General features: G+C 39.9%; 1 protein-coding gene across 6 annotated transcripts in view; it reads right to left on the reverse strand.

Moving 5' to 3' along the window:
- LOC117776533 (neurocalcin-delta A) overlaps positions 1 to 26,625 on the reverse strand; it is a 71,649-nt gene that overhangs the window by 34,991 nt on the left and 10,033 nt on the right. For 4 of the 6 annotated variants that reach the window (XM_034610519.1, XM_034610516.1, XM_034610518.1 and 1 more), the window contains exon 3: positions 16,851 to 16,908. The exons of the other annotated variants lie outside the window; for them this stretch is intronic. The gene's annotated coding sequence lies outside the window, so the exon portion shown is untranslated. The remainder of the gene's footprint in view (positions 1 to 16,850; positions 16,909 to 26,625) is intronic. 6 annotated transcript variants of the gene reach the window in all.

The following is a 26,625-nucleotide window of genomic DNA, read 5'->3' on the forward strand; positions in this document are numbered from 1 at the left end:
ATCCAAATAATCCCTTACTCCATAGGATTCCAGTTATTCATTCAGCACATGACTAACAAAATGACTATATATACACAAAAGAGTATGGAGAAAAGTAAATAAGCAACTAAATAAGTTTCATTACTTTAGGTAAGAGGAAAAAAAAGTAGCTCCAGTTAAAACATTTTTTATTTCACACACACACACACACACACATATATATATATGTATGTATAATACTGTGACATGGGAAACAATCAAACCTTAACACATATAGCTAGGTTTAACACTATGACTAACAGCTAACCGGCAATAAAAATGTAATCAATGGTAACAATTAAGACTGGGGTATTGGTATGTTTACAATGTATCGTCTCATTAGAAGAGTGGACGTTATGTTGTCACTAAGGCACTTGCTTTATACAAATTGACAAAACCTGCACATTAAATTCTATTTTCACAGTGAAGACATCCAAAATCAATAAAGGGTGCAATGTCAAAAAAACCTTAAGGTCTGTTTGAAATGTCCAATTGCAATTTGTCAAGTATTAAATCAGCAACTTTACAGATAACTGAAAAAAAATGTATAGTTCCATGAGTTCTCAAATGTGTGACACCGACAAAAAAATACAGTTTGGACAAATCAAGGAAATATTTTCTGATGAATCAATAATTCAAACATTTGTTGGTCCCAGCCACAGTAGTGTGTACTTTAAAGGAGCTCTATTCAGAGCATTCACAATTTTAAGATTTTTAAATGCTGGTGTATGTAAGTATCAGCCCCGCTCTAGTTCAAAACTTCCGAAATGTGCTGTTCATTGGGTCAACTTTATCAGTGTGTGTGTGTGTGTGTGTGTGTGTGTGTGTGTGTGTGTGTGTGTGTGTGTGTAGACTAGACAAAGACCAGTTTGAAGAGAAAAAACATTTCTAGGCCAACCAAAGACCCTCCTTATCCCACCCTCCACCATGCTGTGAGTATGAACAGCTTTGGTCTGATTACATTCATTTGAATAGCATCTGCTGGCCAGTTGAATGGAGTGCTGTGGGGCCCAGAGCAGGGTGGGGTCGTGTGAAGGGTGGGGCTAAGGTCAGCCGAGTGAAACCCCCCCTCTCCCCCCCTCCGGACGACTGTGAGTAAGGGTATGTATGACTGACTCAGAGCCACATGGACAGGGACACAAGATGAAATGCCACAAAGGGTAGAGAGAATTTGCAGAGGACTGGGAAAAGTAATTTAATGAAGCCTGCTGCCTGGATAAATATACTGAGGAGAAGCAAGAGGCAGGACTGAAAAGCCAAAGCACAGAGGCTTAGATGATGTAACAAAGTGAAACAAGAGTCTGTGGCTTAATTGACAGAGGGATGAATTATAGTTAGATTAAAGCCTTAGATTAAATGGTACTTGGATTAGTGGGCTGACTGGTGATGCCTTAATACATGGTCTTTCAGAATAAGTTTTAAAGAAGCATTATCTACTATGTTAAAAAGCTAAACTGTGTATAGTGTTTTATAAGAAGTGCCTCTGAAGGTAGACCCTGCTCCTCATAATGAAGGGAGGGGGAATGATAAGGCAAAGTATTAATTGGTATAGAACAGGCTTTGGAAAATGGCAGCAACATTCAGTTACTGCACTGCACAACATTTTCACCTCCCATTGATAACTGAACCCATCATTGTGGAAAGTGGGAACAACTTATAGGTTTGTATTAACTGTAGACCACCTTTTGTGACTGTGGATCTGGAACGACAACCTTATGTGACTTTTTGAAAGGTGCTTCACTGCTTTGAGTCTCTTTTGGAGGAGCAATTCTGTAGAAGAATGGTAACAGCTTTCTCTATGTGTGAGTGTGTGTGTGTGTTTATGTAGGGTGGGTTAACAGGCGCTAGAGGGAATTCCTTCCTCCAGAAGGCTCAGGAAGCAACAGCATGAGAGGAAGTGAAAACAACTTCTCTTTCCAAGGCAAACCCTTCAGAAGTTGTTCCTTTGGAAAAGGAAACGCTCCCTGCGCTGTGTCAGTGTTCTCACTTCTAAAGACCTCCAACATTGTCTGCAGCATGTAACTATAATCAGTAGTTACATTATAGTTAGACAGGTATGAAACAGCAGGCTCAAACTCACACATTTCTAGTATCTTAAATGAACCAAAACAAGCAGTTGTTTGTGTAAATGTATGTTTCAAATTGGAAGTGGTTTTGTAAGAGTTAATTGTTATGCCATTGTGAGACCTTGAAGCTCAGGGTTAGACCTGTATCAGAGAGCTGTCATGTAAATCTCAGTGGATTGGGGGTATTACAGATTATAAAATAGATTAGATAAATAGAATAGAATCCCATCACTTCCCCTCTCGACTGGATTATGATGGATATTCTGATGGGCATCGGCCCGTCATCCTAATCCTGTTTGCAACTGATGCAGATGCTGCGGCTGGAATACTAACTTGTAGCAAGAACTCACTGTACTTGCATCCCTACACTGGCCACTGGTCAAGTATAGTATTGAGTGTCAGTGTTCTTTCTTTGTTTCTAAAGTTTAACATGGTCTGTTGCCCCACAACATCTCTGTCCCCTTTCTATCCCCAGATCTCTCAGATTCACAGACCAGTTGCTCCAGGTTGTCCCTTAGTTGACGTGAAGGGGTAAGGGCAATTGTGCGTTGGTTGTAGCTGCCCTCAACCTTTTGAACTGTTAACAATTAAGTGTTCCTCCACCATAGACATGTTTAAGACCAAACTGAAGGCCCCACATTATTTCTCAGGCTTATATTCTCTTCTTCGCTTCTTATCCCTTTGTGCTTTACATTTTTAAACTGTTCCTTACTTGTGTGTGCACCTATTATGGGACTGGGCAATAAAAATATATCAATAATTATCGCTACAATATTCATTGTGCAAGAATTCTCCTTATGTTATATTACGAACACTTGGCTGTTATATGTCTATGACTTATCAGCTGCCAAGGAGGGACGGCCCAGAGATGTTAACAAGGTTTGAGTGCTTAATGTAACGAACCAACTAATGCATACAAGAACAAAGTGATTCCTCAACAGGTTTGAGATGAAGTAGAAGGTGATGTTGGTGTTTCACCATTTCGCTCAATGGTTTAAGAGCAACATGTGGGAAGCATGTTTGTAAATGCATCTACATCAATCAATCAATCAATAAAATTGTATTTGTATAGCCCATATTCACAAATCACAATTTGTCTCATAGGGCTTTAACAAGGTGTGACATCCTTTGTCCTTAACCCTCAACAAGAGTAAGGAAAAACTACAAAAAAAAAACCTTTAACCGGGGGAAAAAAACTTTGAAACCTCAGAAAGAGAAACATGTGAGGGATCCCTCTCCCAGGACGGACTGAAGTGCAATGGATGCCGCATGTAACTGAACACATCAACAAAATAACAGTATTTAAAACATTGATTAGAAGAAACAGTTTGTATGAATTGAAAGAGTTGTGAATGAATGTCAGTCATGATGAGTATGTGAGTAGGTGTATTGTATGTCAAGCAGTCTTGTTGTAGTCATATTCCACGATCAGATGCCACCACTATCCACAATCCATCTACATGCTAAGTTTTGTAGCTATGAAAGGAAGAAAAGGGATCAGAGCTCTACAAGTAAACTTGTGGACAACATGTAAACTGAGTCTCAGGAACATTTGATTTAGATTAAAGCTCTTAAATCAATGCTGGATTTTTACACCTGCAGCACCCTGTACAGTGAGCAAATGTAGCCAAAGTCTAGTTTTACTTGATATAGGCTCTTTCACCTCAGTAACGTAAGCTGTTAATATACTTTAACTACATGTTCTCATGGCTTGATGGAATCCAGTATATCCAGTGTTGTTGTTGATTATTTTAAAACAGACTTTCAAAAACTGCACAATTATCCTTAAATACTACAGTGATGATAAGAATGTGGTGTTGCACAATTAATAAGTGTACCCTCTCTATGTAGCTGCCAGTAACAACACATAAATCAGCAAAATAAACTAGCCAGCACACAGGAAAGTGACTTCATGTTCTACACACACCATATGGCTATGACATGTAAATGTGCAGCCATGCATAACCTTAAGAAACCTTTTTTTACAGAAGCTTCACTGTGTAACTCTATTATCACCAATAGAGACAACCTCTGACAATACATACTCCTTTATGCGACAGCACTAATACTCAGTCTCTTGATAACAGCTGCTGTTCTCATACTTTTGAGCATGTATAAGTTAATTCATTTAATTAGCTGCTCACTGAAATGAGTGGACAAGATTGTTTAAAAACAAATCTCATTTGTTACATTACTGTGGTACATGAGGTGGGCGAACTGATGCAACTCACTCATCAGGCTAATCTAATGTACGACAAGGCTTACCAAAACAAATAGAAAGAAAGTATCTTAAAGGTCTATGTTAAAGGTGGGGTTGGTAAGTTGTTTCTGAATTATTTTCTTTTTCTTTGTTGAATTCAACTTCGATGATTAATTTGTGGAATTAACGCAGGCGCAGAATGACCGGCTCCATGTACCCATACCCGCCCCCACTCACTCGCTCAGAGCGACACACGCAGTGAGATCAGAGCTCGTTCACGTGAAGCAGCCGGTCAGTGACTTCGTACAAGAACAGTGAAACACAGAGTTTCTCTGGTCACAGCTGCTCAGTGATCAGCGGCGCTGCATCATGATCAGAGCAGAAGCTGCAGTTGGTTTGTACCGAGCTGGAGTTTCTGTGTCATCCTCCACTCTGCTCTCACTTGAACTAATAAACACTCATCACTAGTTATCAGGACCTGATCAGCACATGAAGTCACTTAGTGTTTGTTTGATTCGCTCCAGAGTTTATGAGGCTGCATTTAAACATCATGAAAATGACTCGTCAACATTTTGTGCTCAGTACAACACGAGACGTGACACTCAGTCAGGACGCAGACATGATTTGACACCATGGATTCCTAACCAAACACATGACCGTACGTTTGTCACCTTAATCATCCCAATAAAAAATGAACTATGAACGTGAACCAGTTCATTTTCACCTGCATGAACTGAACTTGGAACTCGTTCTTTTTAAGTGTGAACTGGCTCAGCACTGCTTCTACAGATGGGCTCAGATTCAGATTTCACATTCACATTTAATTGTGTAAAGGTTTGGTTGTTTGTTTGATATAAAAAAGAAAAGAAAAAAGTTTTATTCAACCATCCTATATTTGCTTAAAAAAAAGAGAGCAAAGGCTAAGATGCCCCAATTGTTAAGGAAAAAGGTTATCTTTGAGTTTGATAAAAAAAAAAGAAAAAAAAAAGTTCTAAATAACATCATCCTATGTTTGCTCAGAGGCATAGCAAAGAGACACATTTACCTTGGAAATATATTTTCACCCATCTGACACTTGGTCAAATTTCACTCCTCTGCTGCCTGGGTCAGTGAGCTCCAGGGCCAGTGCTTCACCTCCACTGCCTGAGTCAGTGAGCTCCAGGGCCAGTGCTTCACCTCCACTGCCTGAGTCAGTGAGCTCCAGGGCCAGTGCTTCACCTCCACTGCCTGAGTCAGTGAGCTCCAGGGCCAGTAAGTATTCCAGAAGAATACGTTGGCCGCAAGCTCCACCTCGGCAAGAGCTAACCAATAGAGAAATAGGATACCTTTCTCAATTTACCCAGTGACTGAAAAACTGGAAAAATGTTTTCTCTTCTAATTATGGTGTGGTATGTTTTAGTTTGATTATATTTTTCAATCTTAATAACTATCATTTGGACTTGTCATCAATAAAAAAACAAATGTTAAATGTATATATCTTTCCGTTACCACAACAATATACAAAAATGGGAATTTTTCGGGCATTTAGAAATGGTAGTTAATCGTGATTAAGCTACCCTGTGATTAATCTGATTAAAAATGTTAATCGTTTGACAGGCCTAATATATATATATATATATATATATATGTATATATATATATATATATATATATATATATATATATATATATATATATATATATATATATATATATATATATATATATATATACACACTACCGTTCAAAAGTTTGGGGTCACCCAGACAATTTTGTGTTTTCCATGAAAACTCACACTTTTATTTATCAAATGAGTTGCAAAATGAATAGAAAATATAGTCAAGACATTGACAAGGTTAGAAATAATGATTTTTATTTGAAATATTAATTTTGTTCTTCAAACTTTGCTTTCGTCAAAGAATGCTCCATTTGCAGCAATTACAGCATTGCAGACCTTTGGCATTCTAGCTGTTAATTTGTTGAGGTAATCTGTAGAAATGTCACCCCACGCTTCCTGAAGCACCTCCCACAAGTTGGATTGGCTTGATGGGCACTTCTTGCATACCATACGGTCAAGCTGCTCCCACAACAGCTCAATGGGGTTGAGATCTGGTGACTGCGCTGGCCACTCCGTTACAGACAGCATACCAGCTGCCTGCTTCTTCCCTAAATAGTTCTTGCATAATTTGGAGGTGTGCTTTGGGTCATTGTCCTGTTGTAGGAGGAAATTGGCTCCAATCAAGCGCTGTCCACAGGGTATGGCATGGCGTTGCAAAATGGAGTGATAGCCTTCCTTATTTAAAATCCCTTTTACCTTGTACAAATCTCCCACTTTACCAGCACCAAAGCAGCCCCAGACCATCACATTACCTCCACCATGCTTGACAGATGGCGTCAGGCACTCGTCCAGCATCTTTTCACCTGTTCTGCGTCTCACAAATGTTCTTCTGTGTGATCCAAACACCTCAAACTTTGATTCGTCTGTCCATAACACTTTTTTCCAATCTTCCTCTGTCCAATGTCTGTGTTCTTTTGCCCATATCAATCTTTTCTTTTTATTGGCCAGTCTCAGATATGGCTTTTTCTTTGCCACTCTGCCTAGAAGGCCAGCATCCCGGAGTCGCCTCTTCACTGTAGACGTTGACACTGGCGTTTTGCGGGTACCATTTAAAGAAGCTGCCAGTTGAGGACCTGTGAGGCGTCTATTTCTCAAACTAGAGACTCTAATATACTTGTCTTCTTGCTGAGTTGTGCACCGGGGCCTCCCACTTCTCTTTCTACTCTGGCTAGAGCCCATTTGTGCTGTTCTCTGAAGGGAGTAGTACACACCGTTGTAGGAAATTTTTAGTTTCTTCGCAATTTCTCGCATGGAATAGCCTTCATTTCTAAGAACAAGAATAGACTGGCGAGTTTCACATGAAAGTTCTCTTTTTCTGGCCATTTTGAGAGTATAATCGAACCCACAAATGTGATGCTCCAGATACTCAACTAGCTCAAAGGAAGGCCAGTTTTATAGCTTCTCTCACCAGCAAAACAGTTTTCAGCTGTGCTAACATAATTGCACAAGGGTTTTCAAGGGTTTTCTAATCATCCATTAGTCTTCTAAGCCGATTAGCAAACACAATGTACCATTAGAACACTGGAGTGATAGTTGCTGGAAATGGGCCTCTATACACCTATGTAGATATTTCATTAAAAACCGGACGTTTCCACCTAGAATAGTCATTTACCACATTAACAATGTATAAAGTGTATTTCTGATTAATTTAATGTTATCTTCATTGAAAAAAACAGTGCTTTTCTTTGAAAAATAAGGAAATTTCTAAGTGACCCCAAACTTTTGAACGGTAGTGTGTATATATATATATATATATACACACACACACTCACCGGCCACTTTATTAGGCACACCTGTTCAATTGCTTGTTAACACAAATAGCTAATCAGCCAATCACATGGCAGCAACTCAATGCATTTAGGCATCTAGATGTGGTGAAGACGACTTTCTGAAGTTCAAACTGAGCATCAGAATGGGGCAGAAAGGGGATTTAAGTGACTTTGAACGTGGCATGGTTGTTGGTGCCAGACGGGCTGGTCTGAGTATTTCAAAAACTGCTGATCTACTGGGATTTTCACGCACCTCTAGGGTTTAAAGAGAATGGTCCCAAAAAGAGAAAATATCCAGTGAGTGGCAGTTGTGTGGATGAAAATGCCTTGTTGATGTCAGAGGTCAGAGGAGAATGGGCAGAGTGGTTCGAGATGATAGAAAGGCAACAGTAACTCAAATAACCACTCGTTACAACCAAGGTATGCAGAATACTATCTCTGAACGCACAACACGTCGAACCTTGAAGCAGATGGGCTACAGCAGCAGAAGACCACACCGGGTGCCACTCCTGTCAGCTAAGAACAGGAAACTGAGGCTACGATTCGCACAGGCTCACCAAAATAGGACAATAGAAGATTGGAAAAACGTTGCCTGGTCTGATGAGTCTCGATTTCAGCTGCGACATTCAGATGGTGGAGTCAGAATTTGGCGTAAACAACATGAAAGCATGGATCCATCCTGCCTTGTATCAACGGTTCAGGCTGGTGGTGGTGGTGTAATGGTGTGGGGGATATTTTCTTGGCACACTTTGGGCCCCTTAGTACCAATTGAGCATCGTTTAAACACCACGCCTTGTTGAATCCATGCTACGAAGAATTAAGGCAGTTCTGAAGGCAAAAGGGGGTCCAACCCGGTACTAGCAAGGTGTACCTAATAAAGTGGCCGGGGAGTGTATATACAGTACCTACCTACTTTGAAAACTAAAACATAATCACTTTATCTTTAAGTCTACTCCGCTCCTCCGCTCCCTTCACTGGTTACTGGTGGCTGCCCGCATCCGTTTCAAAACATTAGTACTTGCGTACCGTGCTGCGAACGGATCAGGTCCAGTCTACATCCAGGACATGGTCAAACGTTACACCCCAGCCCGTTCACTCCGCTCTGCTTCGGCCAATCGGCTTGTTGCTCCCTCACTGCGAGCTAAACACTCATCTAAATCACGACTGTTAGCTGTCCTGGCTCCTAAATGGTGGAATGAGCTCCCCATGGACATGCAGAAAGCAGAAAGTTTACACATCTTCCGCCGCAAACTAAAAACACACCTTTTCCGACTATACCTAGAATAAAATTTGAAACTAACAGTTTAGTAGCACTTATATGTCACTTACTTATAGCACTTTGTAGTTTAGCTTTTTTGAAGAAATTGTACTTTCTTGATTCTTGTTGTTCTGGGTTTGTACCCTCATGGTTGAATGCACTTATTGTAAGTCGCTTTGGATAAAAGCGTCAGCTAAATGAAATGTAATGTAATGTAAAAGTCCAAGTGACAACTCATCAAAAGTTGAAGAAATTCCCTCAAGCACTCTAGAGATATCAAATTCAAGAGGCAAAAAACATGTTTTTGGAGCCACCGTGACCCTGACTACTGAAATCTAATCAATTTATCAGTGACTCCAAGTGAATAGTGCCAGTGGTAAAGATATTCCCTACGGGCAGTCCTAATATATCACATTTATAGTAACATGAGGTCACTGTGACCCTGACCTGTGACCTCCAGGTACCAAAATCGAATCAGTTCATCTTTGAGTCCAAGTGAAAGTTTTTACCAAATTTGAAGACATTCCCATAAATTGATCTTTAGATATCATGTTCAAGAAAAACATAAACATACTTTGTGAGGCCACCGTGACCTTGACCTTCGGCCTTTGGCTACTTAGATGAAATCCAAGCTCAAGTGAATGTTTGTGCCAAATGTTAAAGAATTTCCTCAAGGTGTTTCAGAGATATTGCATTCACATTTGCTTTGTGAGGTCACAGTGAACTTGACCTTTGACTTTTGGCCACCCAAGTCTATTCAGGTCATCCTTGAGTCCAATGTTTGTGTGCCAAAATTTGATGACATTCTCTCAAGCTGATCTTAAGACATACTTTGTAAGGCCACTGTGACCTTGACCTTTAACCCTTGGCTACCAAAATCAAGTGAGATAATCCTTGATTCTAAGTGAATGTTTGTGCCAAATGTGAAACCCTAACCCGAACTGCTTGCATACCTATCCGTCATTACCTGGCAGATTTAAGTTAACTGTTCAATACGTAGATCTAGCACTTGCATGTGTTTGTGTGTGTGTGATTCTGCCTCAGGGTTATCTGCTTAGTGTAAAAATGGTTTCACACAGTGGTTTTGGCATCACTTACTGCACATGAATGGAATCTTTAGCTGGGCAGACATACATCGCTACAGCATAGACGAAAGCCAGTGAGGGAGATAGTCACAGAAAAGTCGGCTTTTAACCAGTTGTCAGGCAGTGTGCATTCATGTTTTGAGAGCGTAGCTTAGATGAGAGGGCTGCTGGGAGGGGTGGGATGTATTGTGGGATGTAATGTGTAAAAAACAGAATATGATGTACATTTACCTATTAATCAAAATCATTGAATATTCAAAATGACATTTAATTTACTCAATCTGTAACAATAAAAGAGGTGCACACTCTAAAGAGATGCACTGAATCAACATTAGAAGAGGTATTTAAATAATTGCTGATGGGAAATGGCACAATATGCATTTAAGCTGATGCTGCTGTATTAAAACTGTGAATAAATTTAGTAAAACTTAAATTAAGAGTGCATCTCTTCGTATATTTTTTTGTCTTTCTCACTCAGATATTATGTGAATTATGTCTTCTGATCCAAATCTAGGAAGAGAACTGTAACTGCAGTCATCAGCCAAAATAATGTCTGCCCACAGAGAGGAAAATTATCTTTATTCTGATCAGTAGAGGATATGTTATCTGTAATGACACACTGAGATAATACCATGAGGGGAAAAGATGAAGAAAATCATTCATCATTCAAACACTTTTGTTTACTTAAATGCTACGCTTTTACACCCTTACATAACCTGCTTTGGCAAATCTAAACTTAAACTTAGAAATAAAAGATTTTTTTGAATTCAGAAAGAAACGTACATTGCCGGCCATCCTCCTCCGTCTCTTGCTTCATACTTGCTTTCCATCACCCTTGTTCAACCACGCTGACTAGACACACTGCTGCACTAAAAGGAAAAACTTCAAGTTGTCAGAGCTCTGGGCAGTTACAAATATTTTTTCTTTCATGCTGAAAGTGATGACCGCAAGATTTTGTATCAAGGATTTTTTAGTTTGGGTGCTCTGACAGAGTAGTCTTAAAGGAGGTGAAAAAGACAAGGATACCATCATGAAATCTCATTTCAGCAGAAGAAATATAGTACTATTAACAGGTGGAGATAGAACTCAAAACAAGACAACGCAAGAACCCACTGTGGTCAGTTTGTGAAATTGAAGATGAAATCTGTTTTGGAAAAGCTGTAAACAACTACTCTCGGTGGAAAGGGTTGAGCAATCGTTGAGCCAACACCGTGATGCCCAAGCCCTCTCGTTCGACACTGACATAGGGGTGCAGCCTACCCGCGCAGACTACAATTTCAGTGTCTACTATAACTTAGAAAAATATATTTATTACTTGTTTGTGGGATTTCCCGACAGATCAACTTGAGCTGTAGAACTGATGAATATGTAGGCTAGGCTACTTTAACACCCGGGGGACACTGGCTGCAGTTTCACCATGGAATGGCTATGCCACGGTTCTTCTGCATGTCTTGGTTTTATGTTGTTCACACTGGCACGTGTCTGCTGCTAGTATTATGAATTTTTTTTTAAACGGGTACAGGAAGTGTTGCAAACAATCATGTTTTTGAAACAGAAAAATACTGAAACTGTGCTGAAAGATTATTTTCACAGCCAATTCTGCTGTGAACCTTGCATGGTACGCAGAAAATCTGCGAGACCTCAAATCTCGAGAAGAGCAGCGTTGCTTCTGTGGCTGAACTACAGCTGAACCGTGGCAGAACCGCAGGCAGTGTGGTCACTCTAATCTGTTAACATGGGCGGGAAATGAAAAGCAAGGCATCACGTGGCGATTCCGCGGCCGTTCTGCAGCCAGTGTGGCCTGGGTGTGAGAGCTATGAAATGAAAAATCTGTATATTCTAATTATTAGCCTATAGTAGCTCCTTACACCTGATTTTTACATAATAAATCATTTTAAAATCCTGCTGGTTTGCGTCTGCCTCTTAGGGGTTGAGTCTTTGTATTGCAAAACTGATGATTAAAACATACCTACAGAAGGAAGTGAGCGAACTCTCTGCTACAGTATTCCCGTCTTAAACAAATGGTCTTCGTTATATTGTTGTTATTAAACCTTTTTCACGATGTCTACGCCCCTCCTTGGCATCATCCATCGCAATGTTTCACTGCATACATTGTAAAATGCCAATTAAGATGAGATTGCCCAACCCAAGTGGAAAGTAGCTAAAGCTGCTTGATAAGTCACTATGCCATAATATGTTAATTAGCATATTTATAATAACGTTGTATTGTATTGTCATGCAGCAGGTTTTTGTCCTTTATCTGTTTGTTTCTCCCCTCTCTATGCTCATTCATACAGCTGTATTCATAATGGAGCTGCTCTCAGTTACATGTTTTCTTTAACTGAGAGCAAGTATGAAACAGTGAGTGAAACACAGTCCTTTAAGATAGGATGTAACTACCAATTACTTCCATCCAAGCTGCTTATTGGGCCAGATACAATTTCTGAGATAATAACCACGGTGTGTTCTGAGGAAATCACCATATACATCAGTTAAATACAATAGCTGTTGTTTGGGCTACATTTATGTCTTCAATGTTCAACCAGAGAGAAAGTTAGAGGCTCATTTAAGTCTATTTGCTCCATTGCAAACAATGGTTCAACTTTACTCCGTCACATGGCATTCAGCTGGCCAATGGTGTAAAACTCAGTCGGTCGCTCAGTCATAGATATTCACATTTCTAGGGCTAACCTCACTCCTGCCATCTTGGCAACAACACTTAAGCTTAGTGCTTGCGTACAGTTCCTGTCCTTGCGCACTGCGTCGGTTGCCAAAAATGCACCTCTCATGCACCTGCCCACTTTTTGATCTTGCTGCGGGCGGCGCTGCTAACATGGATGAGCTGGAGGCAAGAGTTTGCCAACAGGTCTGTCTCTACAGAGATCTCTCTGCTCCTATGCTCCCTCCAGATGGCTCTTGGAGGGAGATTGCAGAGACTGTTGGTAAAGACTAGGCATTCTGCAGGAAACTATGGAAATACCTCTGTGAGTATAAATCGAAGCAAAGCGCACACAAGCCTAAAGCAATGCTCCTGGAGGAAACAGGCCGGTGCCAAAACTGTGTTGTGTTTCTTCTTCTTCTTTGCCTCAGTGGCCACACCTGTTGTTTAGGAGAAGACTGCACTGAGTCACCGCACCTCTAGCACAAAACAGAAAAGTGCCTTGCAATGACAAATCTGTCAGGGATAACTGTGACTTAGGCGTGGCTGCTCCTGTACATTACAAAACATCTGATTTGGTAATTGGACTGAGAATATTTGTCATACAAAACAGCCTAGTTACAACTACAGTCTACAGTCATGCTAGCGGCTCTGTGAAATGTGTTTCCTGTTTTCAAACAATCTAAGATGCAGGCACATCTGAATGAGTTAAAAACACATTTTCTAACAAAACTAAACAAATAAAATGAATCTTAATGGGCTCTTGAACAATCAACATAGTCTTTCTTCTCAGGAGTGTCTACGCACCACGACGACTCTTCTCTCCTGGTAGTCCTTGTAATTACATTAGTGTGTATGACTCAACCTTTGATGTGTCTATATTTCTTTACAATCCACAGAGGCGAGAAGAAAATTATTTACAGAAAGTTTTATTCAATCCAATTTGTAGCTGTTATACAATCTACAGTGTCACAAGAGTTTCTCAACAGCATTGCAACCCACTCCATCCTTGGTGATTCAGGAGCTATAAACAGAAGCCAGAAGAATAGCCTGATGACCAGTCTGTCCCATCTATTGTTTTTCATGGCAGACAGCAGGCTGGATGCAGGGCGAGGATTAGCCAGAGCCCACTGTCTCAGTCTCTCTCTTATCAGAGAGCAGGTTGAGAACCAGGAGCGGGAAAAAGACACATCACCTCCTCCCTATTAGTCATGCTCACTATACTGATACACGCATTGACTCCGCACACATATCAGTAATATTTACACAGAAACAGAGCAGTTGTCCCTGCATACTAATGACTGTCTACTGGCATGGAAAGGATGGACAGATGCAGCCAGCCTATCAAATGTCAGATATTACCAGATTCATGGAGTAAGCAGCAGCCAGGCGCTTCCTGTGAGTCACAGTTTTTTCTCACTTTGGACAACTGGAGATTTGAATCAGGAAGAGTAACTTAACTCTTCTCCATTCACTCTCTTTCTCTGTTAAACCAATCAGATGATTCCCAGCATTCACAAGTCCATCTACTGACCTCATCAAAGATCCTGCTCCAAATTAAGCCTACCCAAGTGGCAACCTACCGTGACGTCACCCATTGGTTTGTGAACTGCCGTTTTGAAGCCGAGAGTTTTTAATTTGATCAGCACCATCTTGGCAGTTTGAAGCCAGAAATGTCCATATTTGGTTAAAAAGGAGGAGCTGGAGGGGTCGGTCTAAACGCTGACCTCTGAACCACAGGAGTGTAAACACGCCCAATTACACCAGATACTGACAACATCGAGCTCCTGACTGCGTTGTGAGAACTAGCTATTAACACAGTTAGCTTCCATCATCCGAGTTAAGTTCATAGCTGAATGTTAAAATAATATGAGAAATATGTCCAGATTACATTTCAGAGCAGTAATAAATTGTAGCTGAAGTTAGAGTGTATGCTAAGGTTAATTAGTGCTGTGTTAAATATTTTCTAACATGTGTATTATTCTGCAGAACATGGAGAGACTTCAGATAAGATGTGGGGCATGCCTTCTGATCATTGAGCAGCTGTTGATCATAGAGGAAACTCTGTGTTTTCACTCCAAGCACAGACACACACACACACACACACACACACACACACACACACACACACACACACACACACACACACACACACACACACACACACACACACACACACACACACACACACACACACACACACACACACACACACACAAAAGTGCCCACTCTCGCTGGAGTGAACGCCGCTCATGTTCATCATTTGTAAACTGATTTGTTCGGTTCAGCATTCACCAAGAATATGAACAAACTATCAATAACTCTGAACTCTCGTAAACTAGCCAAAACTCTTCACCTTCTTTCGCTCTCTCCATGCTCTCTGAGTCTCTTCCCTCCTCTCCTGATACAAAAATACGCATGAGCGCAGGAGAGTTTTCTGGATGGACAGGGAGTAAGCTGTCTGCTGTGAGAGGGGCATGAGAAGAGAAAAGCGAATTTCATGCTGAGGGCTTCAAACATTCACGTGACAATACGATATAGTCATCTTATACATCGCACGTAGTACAAGCCACGATACATTGAGTATATTCGATATATCGCAGAGAGAGAGAGAGAGAGCGAGAGCGAGAGAGAGCGAGAGCGAGAGAGAGAGAGAGAGAGAGAGAGAGAAGTGGGCATTGGAGTCAGTGTGCGTGTGCCGTTACGTTTCCCTCAAGTTCCGGGACTCATAGAGAAGCTATGTAATTCGTTTATAGTAATCAACTGCTTATTGTGATCAAACAGAAAGTTATATGGAACAATATTTAGCTTAAAAGTTGCCAGCTAATTATTACCCCTGTTCTAGAGTTTAAGTATCAAATTGAATGAAATAGCTTAATTTCAATGAGACTGTTTGTGGTTGTCCTTAAAAAAGTTCAGAGGTTTCACTGACAGCAAGCGACCTGACACTTGCAGTCGGCCCTTGTTGAAAAGCAGTGGGCCTCTTAACTGGACAAGCTGCAGCTGTCCCTTAGTCTGAGAGCCCCCTCAGGCCAGTGTGTGTGTGTGTGTGTGTGTGTGTGTGTGTGTGTGTGTGTGTGTGTGTGTGTGTGTGTGTGTGTGTGTGTGTGTGTGGCAAGTTAAAGTTAGCATATCAAACCAAAAGTGTGTGTGTATGTGTGACTTTGTGTAATGGCCTGTGTTTGGAGGCATTTGAGGGCCTGGGAACTGTGTGGAAATCACACTGGGCTTCGTCTGGCTCATCTCAGAGTCATGGGAAACAACAGTACCAGAAACAAGAGGATCTATGCACGATGCAGCTAGACCACCAAACATTTACCAGCTTAGCCTAAACAAAATACACAAGGACTATGACAGGAGAGAGCAGTTTTGATTATGATTATGATACTATAATTTCATCACCAACAAGTTACAAAGATATATTCAACATGCCACATTTAAACTTATGGGATATTTATCATTCTGAAATTTTAAAAAGATAGAAAACTATGTTTTGAAGCCTTGCATAATATTTTAAAAGGCTGAAAAAAATCTCTGCAAACATTATTTTATAATTGAGTTTTTCGTTCTTCAAAACTACAGCATTCTTTACAGTGTTTCTCCAATACATTGTTTTAAATTTGTCACTGATCACCTATAGTGCTAGTAACTTTGTGGACGTATGACATATTTATCCCTATAAATTCATGTTTTTCCCCATTTAGTCAAATCTTTTTCCCCTTACCAGAACAAAATCTCATTATCTAAAAATATGTATTTATATATGTATTTACATATTTGATCTTGTTTTAACTTTGCAAAGCCCTTTTTGAATTTGTTTTGAAAACAGCTATATAAATAAAGTTTATTATTGTCTGTGGTCTCCCACTTTTTGAAAAACCGGTCAAGAGTTGAAACTCCTCTAGTGTGCAGCAGCCCTAGGCAGATCCACATAGTGATCTGGGGTAAGAAAATAAAGTCTCACATTCATTCAGTATACTCTTCTCATGCTTTCGTATGTCACAATGTCCTTCATGTCATACAAAAGTCTTTGAACCAACACAACCAATGAGCAGTGTGTCCCTCCTGACTGCCCCAATGATTTTTGCATCCACAAAATAAAAAAACCCACAATAAGGCCGTCTATCCAGGATGATTGTCTGAAGATCAAATTACAGAATAATGATAAAAATCTGATTTAAATCTTTTTTGTGCAAACCTTTAGCGTCTTCGTCTCTCACAGTGTAATTTCTGCCGATCAGACAGCACAGTCGGATCTGTGGAAAACAAGGGAAAATGTTTCAAATAGTTAAACAAGGCTAAGTGCTTACAGCCATGCTAATACTATGGCACCTAGGGATAAATGCTGATGAAAGCATACTCTCTTTCTGTCTTGGACAGATTCTGGAATATTATTGATTTAGTGCTTTTCTATTAAGGAGAGTAACATTGGCGATTGTCTGAAGAATGACCATTTATAATAATAGTAATTAATATTGACCAATGAACTGAGCAGTAAACTAGATAGAATGTGAGGAGTATATGAAGCTGTTTTTATGGCATGTCCTGTGGAGGATGTCCGGAGAATTGGGTCAAGACTTTCTCCACAGTTTGCATATCAACACACGCAACACGCTGCAGGGGGTTCTCTGCTCAGACGAGTTCACAACGGCAACAGATTCTCCACAGGATTCAGGTGAGTGGTGGTGTAGCAGGCGGAGGCAGGATGTCACATATTAATTCTGCTGCAGGGATCATGTGATTTTGTTCACAACAAATGGACGCCTGCGTCGGTTCTTATAACCACAAACTCTATTAACATCTTTGTTGGTGTTTTCTACATGTGTGACACCACTTTTCAATCTCAGTTATTTGTGTTAGTGTTAAAGTGAGCGGAGCGACACGCAGACATGATCGACACCATTGATTAATAACTAAACACATGATTGTAACTTTGTGACCTAAATCATCCTGATAAAAAATAGAACAAATGAACGTGAACCAGTTCATTTTTGGAATCAGGAACTTAGTTGAAAACTAAGTTCCCGATTCCCGAGTTTTTTTTTTTACTATGAACGTGATCTAGTTCATTTTCATCTGCATGAACTGAACTTTGAATTTAGTTAATTTTAAGTATGAAGTGGCACAACACTGAGTATAACTATATATAAAACCTTATAAGCTGTGTTATCAAATATGTTTTGCGGTTCCAGCCAAATTTTATTTGGTGGAAAAGAGGTCAAAATGGCTCTTTTGTTAGTAAAGGTTGCCGACCCCTGCCCTAGCCTCTAGTAAAGATGATTGTGTACAAGCCATAGCCCTAATAAGCTACTTAAAGGGATAGTTTACCCATAAATGAAGGTTCACTCATTATCGACTCACCACTATGCTGATGGAGGGGTGGGGTATGTGTTTGATTCCACAAAACACTTTTAGAGTCTCAGGGGTAAACAGTGTTGCAACCAAATCCAATGACAAACACAAAATGACTGATGATAATACAGACACAATGTACAGCATGAGCCAATATCCAACAATCACTAAGCCAAGCAGGATAACATCACACTGTGCTACTTTTAGACAATATATTTATAAATAATATGGACAAAAATACAGTTAGCGTGCTATTTATAAATGACATAGTGACCATTTGCCGGTGTTTACAATTTATGACCGTGATATTGAGAAGGACATGGAAGATAATAAAGTAGTAAGGACTGGATTGTTTTGGCCATGTAATCAACGATACAAGCCAAACTTGAGGGTACACTGAGGCTAAAGGTAAATCGGACTGGCTACTGGCTTGTATGGCAGTACTATGAAGCCATGTGGCCCGCTCAGTAGATCAGACACCATTACCTCTATGCCTATTTAAACTAAACACTGAATATCCCTTGTATGTTCTAACGCACTAATTAATGCCTACCACCAGTTGATGTTATCAGGTGTTAGTGACCACCAGCAGATGTTAGGGACATGTTTAATCACAAGACACCCTCTTCTAAGGCAGGCCCACCACAGGTTAATCAAACCTGGGTGCATCTTAGGGCCCATTTGGGATCTTTCCTCCGTATCAAGAGCCATTAACTGCAGCGTTCTGCAGGAGAGCCTTTTCTGCAGGATGTGCCCGAGGGTAGGTGGAGTTGAGCATAGTGGGCAGGATGGATCTTCGTTCAACCACTAGTGAAGGTTTTTGGGTGAGGGAAGGATGTCATAGGTATCCTGCTTGCTTCCATACCCCACAGGTCCTTCCAGCTGATCTTCGTTTTCTCTATGCTCTCCCATTTCATCCACTGCCCCTGTTTTGCTTGAGTGACAGCCTTTGCACATCTTGCTGGTTCTTCCTGATGCTGGATTTCCAGGACTACCAATTTTCGCCACTCTGAAGGAGTTGCCTTGTTCCACAGGGTTCTACTCTCCCGAGGCCCACAACCTCCTCGTGCTGCTTTGCCTATTAAGTTGCTTCTTTTGGTCTCTATTTCCATCCTGATCGATGTTCTTAAAGCTGCTGCTGACATCCTACTTCAGTTGCTGGACCTGCTCGCGGATCTTTGAAGTAGGCTTTAATCAAATTCAACATTACAAAATAACCAAAGTAATATTAAGGGCATATGGAATATATTAAATAGTATTATAAGAAAAGGATATTTAGTTTATCATTGATTATTATTGATAATGAAAAATATGAATGGTATGGGTCGTGGGTTTAACAACTTTTTTGTCAGTAAGGGACCTAAACTGGCTGATAAAATCAATGAGCCACCACTAGAAGGGTGGAGACTGTTAATGATCATGTAGATAGAAATCCAAGCTCTATTTTCTTAAGAGCAGTAGAAGAAAAACAAATCATGAATATTTTAAGCAAGTGTAAAAGTAAAACGTCTACTGACTGTAATGAAAATGATATGACTCTAGTAAAGAAAATCATTGATGGAATTGTAAACCCACTAACCTATATCTGCAACTTGTCATTCAAAACTGAAAAAGCAGTATTTATTCCTTTATATAAATCTGGTGACTAAACATTACCAATTATTATATCGCTACTTCCACAGTTCTCTAAAATATTGAAGGTTTTATTGAAAGGTTGGATTATTTTAACACAAACTGTTAGTGGACAGTCAATATGGCTCTAATGGAACTAACCAATGGAAATATACCAATGGTATAGATAATAAAAAATATGCACTGGGAATATTTATTGATTTAAAAAAAGCATTTGACACCATAGATCATGCCGTATTAATCAATAAAATGGGTTTATGATGGTATGGCATCAGAGAGGTTGTCTTGGACTGGCTGAAAAGCTACTGAACCGCCGACAGTTTGAGCAGATGGGTGAATGCAGATCTGCATGCTTGGACATTACTTGTCAAGTCCCACAGGGTTCAGTACTAGGGCCAAAATTGTTTGTATTATATATTAACGATATATGCAAAGTATCAAAAATATTGAAGTTTGTTTTATTTGCAGACAATACAAATATTTTCTGCTCTGAAGAAACTTTATAGCAGTGGTCACATCAGAAAAGGGTAAACTATCAAACAAATTATCATTAAATTTGAACAAAACTTATGATGTTTGGAAATCGTAAAACAATTCAAGAAGTTCAAATCATTATAGATAATGTCATCATTGAAAGAGTGACTAAAAATACATTTCAGGGTATGATGATAGCCAACAAAATGTGCTGCAAAGTAACCACATATCAAATACGAGCAAAGTTGGCAAGGAGCATTGGAGTTCTGGGCAAAGCCAGACACATACTGGAACACAAAACATTGTATACTCTGTACTGTTCTCTGGTATTACCATATTTGAATTATTTTGTAGAGGTATGAGGAAACACCTACAAAAGCACCCTGCAACCATTATTCATACTGCAAAAAAGAGTCATGAGGATTGTACACAACGTTGGAAATCGAGAACACACTAACAACCTATTTTTAAGGTCACATGCATTGAAATTCAGGGATCTGGTCGAACTCAAAACAGCACAAATCATGTAAAAAGCAAGAAATTATTTACTTCCTGGCAACATACAAATCATGTTTATGGACAGAGAGGGGGGGTTAAAACTTAAGAGGGAAATTAAACTTTAAACAACTATGTTTTCACACCACTCTTAAAAGCATGTGCATACCAATTTGTGGGGTGATTTTGTGGAATGCACTAGTTGATGAAATCCAACATAGTTAAAACATCACACTTCAAAATGATGTACAAAGATATTATTTTTGCGAGGTAAAGTAATGTGGAAGGCGAATGTAAAGCACGGTAAGGGTAATACTGTTGCTAATGGTTTCTTATTTTTCACACTGTATAGGGGGCAATGTAGTTGGTACATGAAGCCCAATGGTTTAATCTGGGGAGGATCACTGGGGAGGAGGGTGCATTTATGTTATGAATTGAATTATTGATGTATTGATATTGATTAGGAGTAGGGCTGTTTATTATTCATTGTTGTTTTGTTTTTTCTACATATGTTTCTTTTTTAAATGTTCGAAATAAATAAACAAATCAAATAAAAAATGATTTACAAAAGGTTGTAGGAAGCGCTGCACTGTTTTGGCTGATCCGCCGGTGCTCTAGAGGAAGGTAGAAGAAGAAGACATTCTGCTCAACAGCTGAAGCCCGTACAGCACATTAAGGGCAATAAATCACAAACATTCGCCTGCTTTTGCATAAAAAAAGGAAAAAGATCATGCTGGAACTTACTTTCATTTTCCTTTTTTAATACTTTAAACATTTATTTATTATTATTTATTTAAAAAATGTATTTGTTGACAGTATCAGGATTTATTATATTTTGATTCAATATAAAGTGTTTATTTCTATTCAACAAATTGCAAGACCTCTGGGATCTTGTTTCTTGTAATAAAAGCAATATTTTAACCACCACACCAGTGTGGGTGTGTGTTTTTTTAAAGACGATGTGGTTTTTGACTCTGAGGGAGTGGTCAGCTCCCCTGTGGAGACACATGGTCACTGAGATACTGAGAGTACTGAGATACAGAGAGATAGAGAGACACAGAGGGTTTGGAAATAAGGTTGTCTTTGAACAAAATGTGACAAGAGGGAGACCTCAGCCTTTTCACTGGTGCCATGGCAACTTGTTCCACGCATACAGTAGGTAGAAAAAAGCAGCTAGAATCAGGTGTAAAAACAAGAACACTCAACTCCTAGAGAGCAAAAGCCCCCATTGTGTGTGCAAAACATCAAAAACATTAGCAGCAATGTCAAATGAGCAGGACGAAGCATTAATTCAAGGGATTAACATTTTATTAGCTGCAAACCTTTGGGCTCCATTTCCATTATTCAAAAGGATAAAAGATCCTTATGAATGACCAAACCCCACAGCTCAACAAGCTAATTATGAAATCCAAAAACTTAGACATGATTTTGCAATTGTCAGCTATGCTCGTGGTCAGTGTGAGTGAGACAGAGATTTTCCATGTGCTATTCATATTGAATAGAATACCATTTGTCATTCCACCATCATATTGTGGTGCAGCACAAGGATCCCAATTGTATGAAAATTACAAATACATGAAAATTGATATGAAAATGTTCAGCCCAAAAGCAAATCACCAGTGCAACTTATAGCAGCACTCACTGATCACTAGGGCTGCACCTATCGATAATTTTTTTTAGCGATTAATCTAACAATTATTTCGATTAATAGATTAACCTAACAATAATAGTGAACTCTACTGTGTGCTGCCAGGATTTACTACCGTAAAGACGGAAAAAGCTGCGCAGGTTCAAATAAAACTACCGTAAATGCAAGAAATCAAAACGCTCCATCACAATCTAATAACAGTGTCTGGGTCCGTATAGAACGGCTCCCTGGGTCCGGTCCGGACTATTGGTGACCTATGCTAGATGATCGTGGGCGATTTTTTTTTCGCTTCAGCTTGCTCTTCAGGTGAGTCCATGCTTTGACTGTGCGCAGCCACCTTTCATACAACGCGTAGACGTACGTTTCGCAAATATACGTATTTACATAATCGATGATGTCGACGCGTCGCCCCAGCCCTACTGTTATTGACAGATATTTACTATTTACTATTCACTTATTGCTAAGCTTGTCAACAGATTAACTTTTGTATTTGTTTTCTTAAAAAATAATATACTGACAGTATCTAAATGCAGGATTTCAAATTAGAAACTTTACAGTGCATTTAATTTTCAAAGAACAAATCTACAGACAAAACTTGCCCAGGAAGTTTTCATCAGGAGCACATGTACATCTTTCTGTTTGAATCTGTTCAAGCCCAAGATAAAACTAAGCAAGTCCAATGTTTTCCTCGATTACAGCAACGTGAATCAAGTAGACACCCCAGCTAACGTGACCGAACTCCAATATTATCACATCCTGATATGCTTGCGTCAGGTATCCACACTCTCGTACAGACAGCTAAACAACATTTGGTGTCAGTGGTCCGATTTTCACAAATCAGTATGAATCTTGTGTTGCTTGGTGACATGTGGTTGGTGGACATGCAGATGATTTGTACTAGTGCTGCCAAACACTTGGAAACTCCTTTGATGGCTGACAGTTGACTGATAGATATTCAGTTTTGCAGACACTGCTCTGGTTGACGTTCTAGCAATCAGCACGCTGGCTGCATGCTCCCTTATGTCTAACGGTGTTTGTGGTCTTTTGACGTTCGAGAAGATCGGACTTTTAGATCAATAATCAAGTGAGCAATAATCATCCTAAGTAATTAGCATCTTAATATTCCACACAGATCAGGTCTTGACAAAAAAGGAAAGCTCATCAACATGGATTAAAAAAAGATTGTGAACAAAATTCGAGAGGAATAAACCTTTTGGTGTGTGTGTGCTGAGAAAAACAGTTCAAATCTTTAATTTCAACTTGAAAACAGGAGCAGACACAGAATCTTTTCTTCATTACTGAGGTCTGTGATTATCCTTGAAGTACAGGTGACACACACTAAATGGCCCTGCTTTCCAGGATGTGCGGAATACACTACATTTATCTGGGGTAAAATGTATACATTATCATACTAACTGTATGGCAATGGTCTTCTTGTCACTTAGGAATGGCCGGTAAAGTCTTTCACTGCTCCAATACAAAAACCTCAGGGATGGATACAGAAATGGCAGCAGGTATTAAAAACAACATAACACAGGGAGAAAAACAGAGAAAGACATAACAATGCATTGCCAATCTCCTAGGACGCCAGCCCAGGCAGAGTAGGTGTCTGGACGAGACACGCTTCATCACTGATTCGCTCATCTGCTCAATAAAACTGGGCTGCGGCTCCAACGAGCTGTCGTCCTACCATGTTCGCTCCCACATGTAACCCCTCCTCTTATTTACAGCTTCTCTTGCGCTCCCCTACTTGTGGCAGACCAGCTGTCACAGTTTCCAGCCCACTCATTACCATTACTCTCTCATGTAACTGTCGCTCTGCGAAGCTTTCATCCCACCTCTCCTCTACTGTGCACTGGGTGGCAAACTGGAACATTATATAAAGAGAATGTGGGCTCAACTCGTGTGCATGTGTGTGGATGTGTGCATTTACATATGTATATTCACCTCCATTGACAGGTTTATGGATGTAATATGTTAATTATGGTCATAAATGTGGCTTTAATATAACAAACTGTACAAACGTAAGTAAAAACAGAAAGGCCTAATTCTGCAGAGGGAGTTTAATATCCATGATATTGTGTTCTGGCAGAATTTCATTAGTTCTGTTTTATGACAGAGGGCAGAAGATTTCCAGAAGTGTTATTATAGCAACCTCTGTGATATAACCCTCACTTCCAAATAATAAGTCTCTCAAAGGGTTTAGAACAAAAGTAATTCATTTATATGAGTGAATGCAGTCTGCACAAGTTTTTTTTTAATTGCTCATGCTTGAAACAAAAAATCCCACTTAAATAAATGTTACTAGAAATTCATGCTATAGGATTGAAATAACAACCATTTACGGTGCCTAAAAATCCCTGTATTGTCAACTGAATACCCAGGGTTTCATGCTTGTCTGACAGCGACAGGCATTTCAGCCACCATAGAATTCTCACACAGTGGGAAAGCCTTGTGCTAATTCAGGGCATCCCCGTGGACTCTTGGCCAGCCAGGGTGTGAAGCCAAAGCCTCTCAGTAAAGCTCAACTCCTCTTAGCTCTCCCAACACAACCTAGTAGCAAGCGATGCCACCACTTCTGACAATCTGTCTGGCCTTGGTGTAGGGGTGTCAATGTGAAGCTGGTGAGGTAATGAGTGTGTGGTTTAAGGGTGTCATAGTGCATACAACTTTTAGAACATGAGATTAAAAATACATGTCTGTCAGGAACTGTTTGACTCCGTCTACCTGCCTGTCTGTATACAGTATCTCTGCTTCACCTCTGCATTAATATTTGTAATGAGGTCTACATAAGAAGTCTCCATTCTGTTTTTTCTTCAGTCTGTATTAATATATCAATGTGTGCCTTTGAGACATCAGATAGAGGTTTAGCAGCTGCTGTACAAGCCTAAACACGCAAGTAAAAAGTAAAAAAGGACTAACGGTGTGCTTAGCTTCTGTGCGATTTCTCTCATCTTCACATTCAAGTTCCAAAGCTGCCTTAACAAAGACAAATACAGAATGTGCATATTCATGTGTTTGTTCCAAGACTTCATTAAACCTGCAACAGCAGATTTGGGGCAGCAAAAACAAGCTGTATTGGCCGATTTATGTTTTCTCAGAGCTAGCTCGTAAGATGTGGAGCCTGATCCTGTTGGAAATCAAGATTGTGCATTGTTGTTCAAAAATAGCAAAACTGGAAGGCTGAGTTAAAAGCCAGCCACCATATGATATAATGATATAATGATATTGAGTAAAGATGGGGATAGCACTGCACGTTTTCACAGTGTTTCCAGGAAGACGTTCATGGTGGTGCAGTTAGTTAGAAATAATGTACTTTTACACTGTGTAAAAAAGGAGAAAAATATAGAGCTAGAAAGGCTGGTACAAAATCTGGCTTTTCACTCATCTCTGCACAGCTGCCCAATCTGGGCATGAAGTGGGTTTGAATAACAGATTGATGATTTCAGAAAGTTACTGAAAGATCTACTGCAACTCCCTTCTGGCTGGTCTGCCTGCTAGTACCATCTGACCCCTGCAGCTTATCCAGAATGCAGCAGCTCGAATGGTCTTCAACCAACATCACTCACACTACTGTGCTCCTCCGCTCCCTTCACTGGTTACCAGTGGCTACTCGCATCCGCTTCAAGACACTAGTAGTTGCATACCGTGCTGCGAACGGATCGGGCCCAGTCTACATCCAGGACATGGTTAAACCTTATACCCCAGCCCGTCCACCCCGCTCTGCATCTGCCAATCAGCTAGACTGTTTGCTGTCCTGGCTCCTAAATGGTGGAACGAGCTCCCCATTGACATCAGGACAGCAGAAAGTCTACACATCTTCCGCCGCACACTAAAAACACATCTCTTCCGACTACACCTTGGTTAAGAAGATGATGTCTTATAACCACCGTCAACTCTGAAACTCATGAAAAATATATTAAGTTTAGTTTTAATAGCACTTATATATTACACTTACATGTAGCACTTGTGGTTTGGCTTTTTTGAAGTGAATGTACTTACATGATTTTTGCTGTTCTGGGTTAGTACCCTCATGGTTGAATGCACTTGTGAGTTACTTTGGATAAAAGCATCAGCTAAATGATATGTAATGTAATGTACTGTAACGGGTGGACACAGACCTCCCCCGATCCAATATTGGGATTGAGGCTATTCAACATAGACCAATCAGACAAATTACACATCCTACTTCATTCTGACAATGATATTCATAATTTAAAAAAAATATGGAAGCAAATTATAGAGGAGGATTTTTTCATGTCAACAACTCAGACAGGGAGATGAGTCGGGTTCTGAGTCCCAGTGAGGACACAAACAACTGTAACTGTACTTCCCAGTTGAGTTTTTAATGTGAAGCCCACACTGCACTGTG

This window comes from Hippoglossus hippoglossus, chromosome 16 (assembly GCF_009819705.1).
Source record: "Hippoglossus hippoglossus isolate fHipHip1 chromosome 16, fHipHip1.pri, whole genome shotgun sequence".
NCBI classification, from domain to species: Eukaryota; Metazoa; Chordata; class Actinopteri; order Pleuronectiformes; family Pleuronectidae; genus Hippoglossus; species Hippoglossus hippoglossus.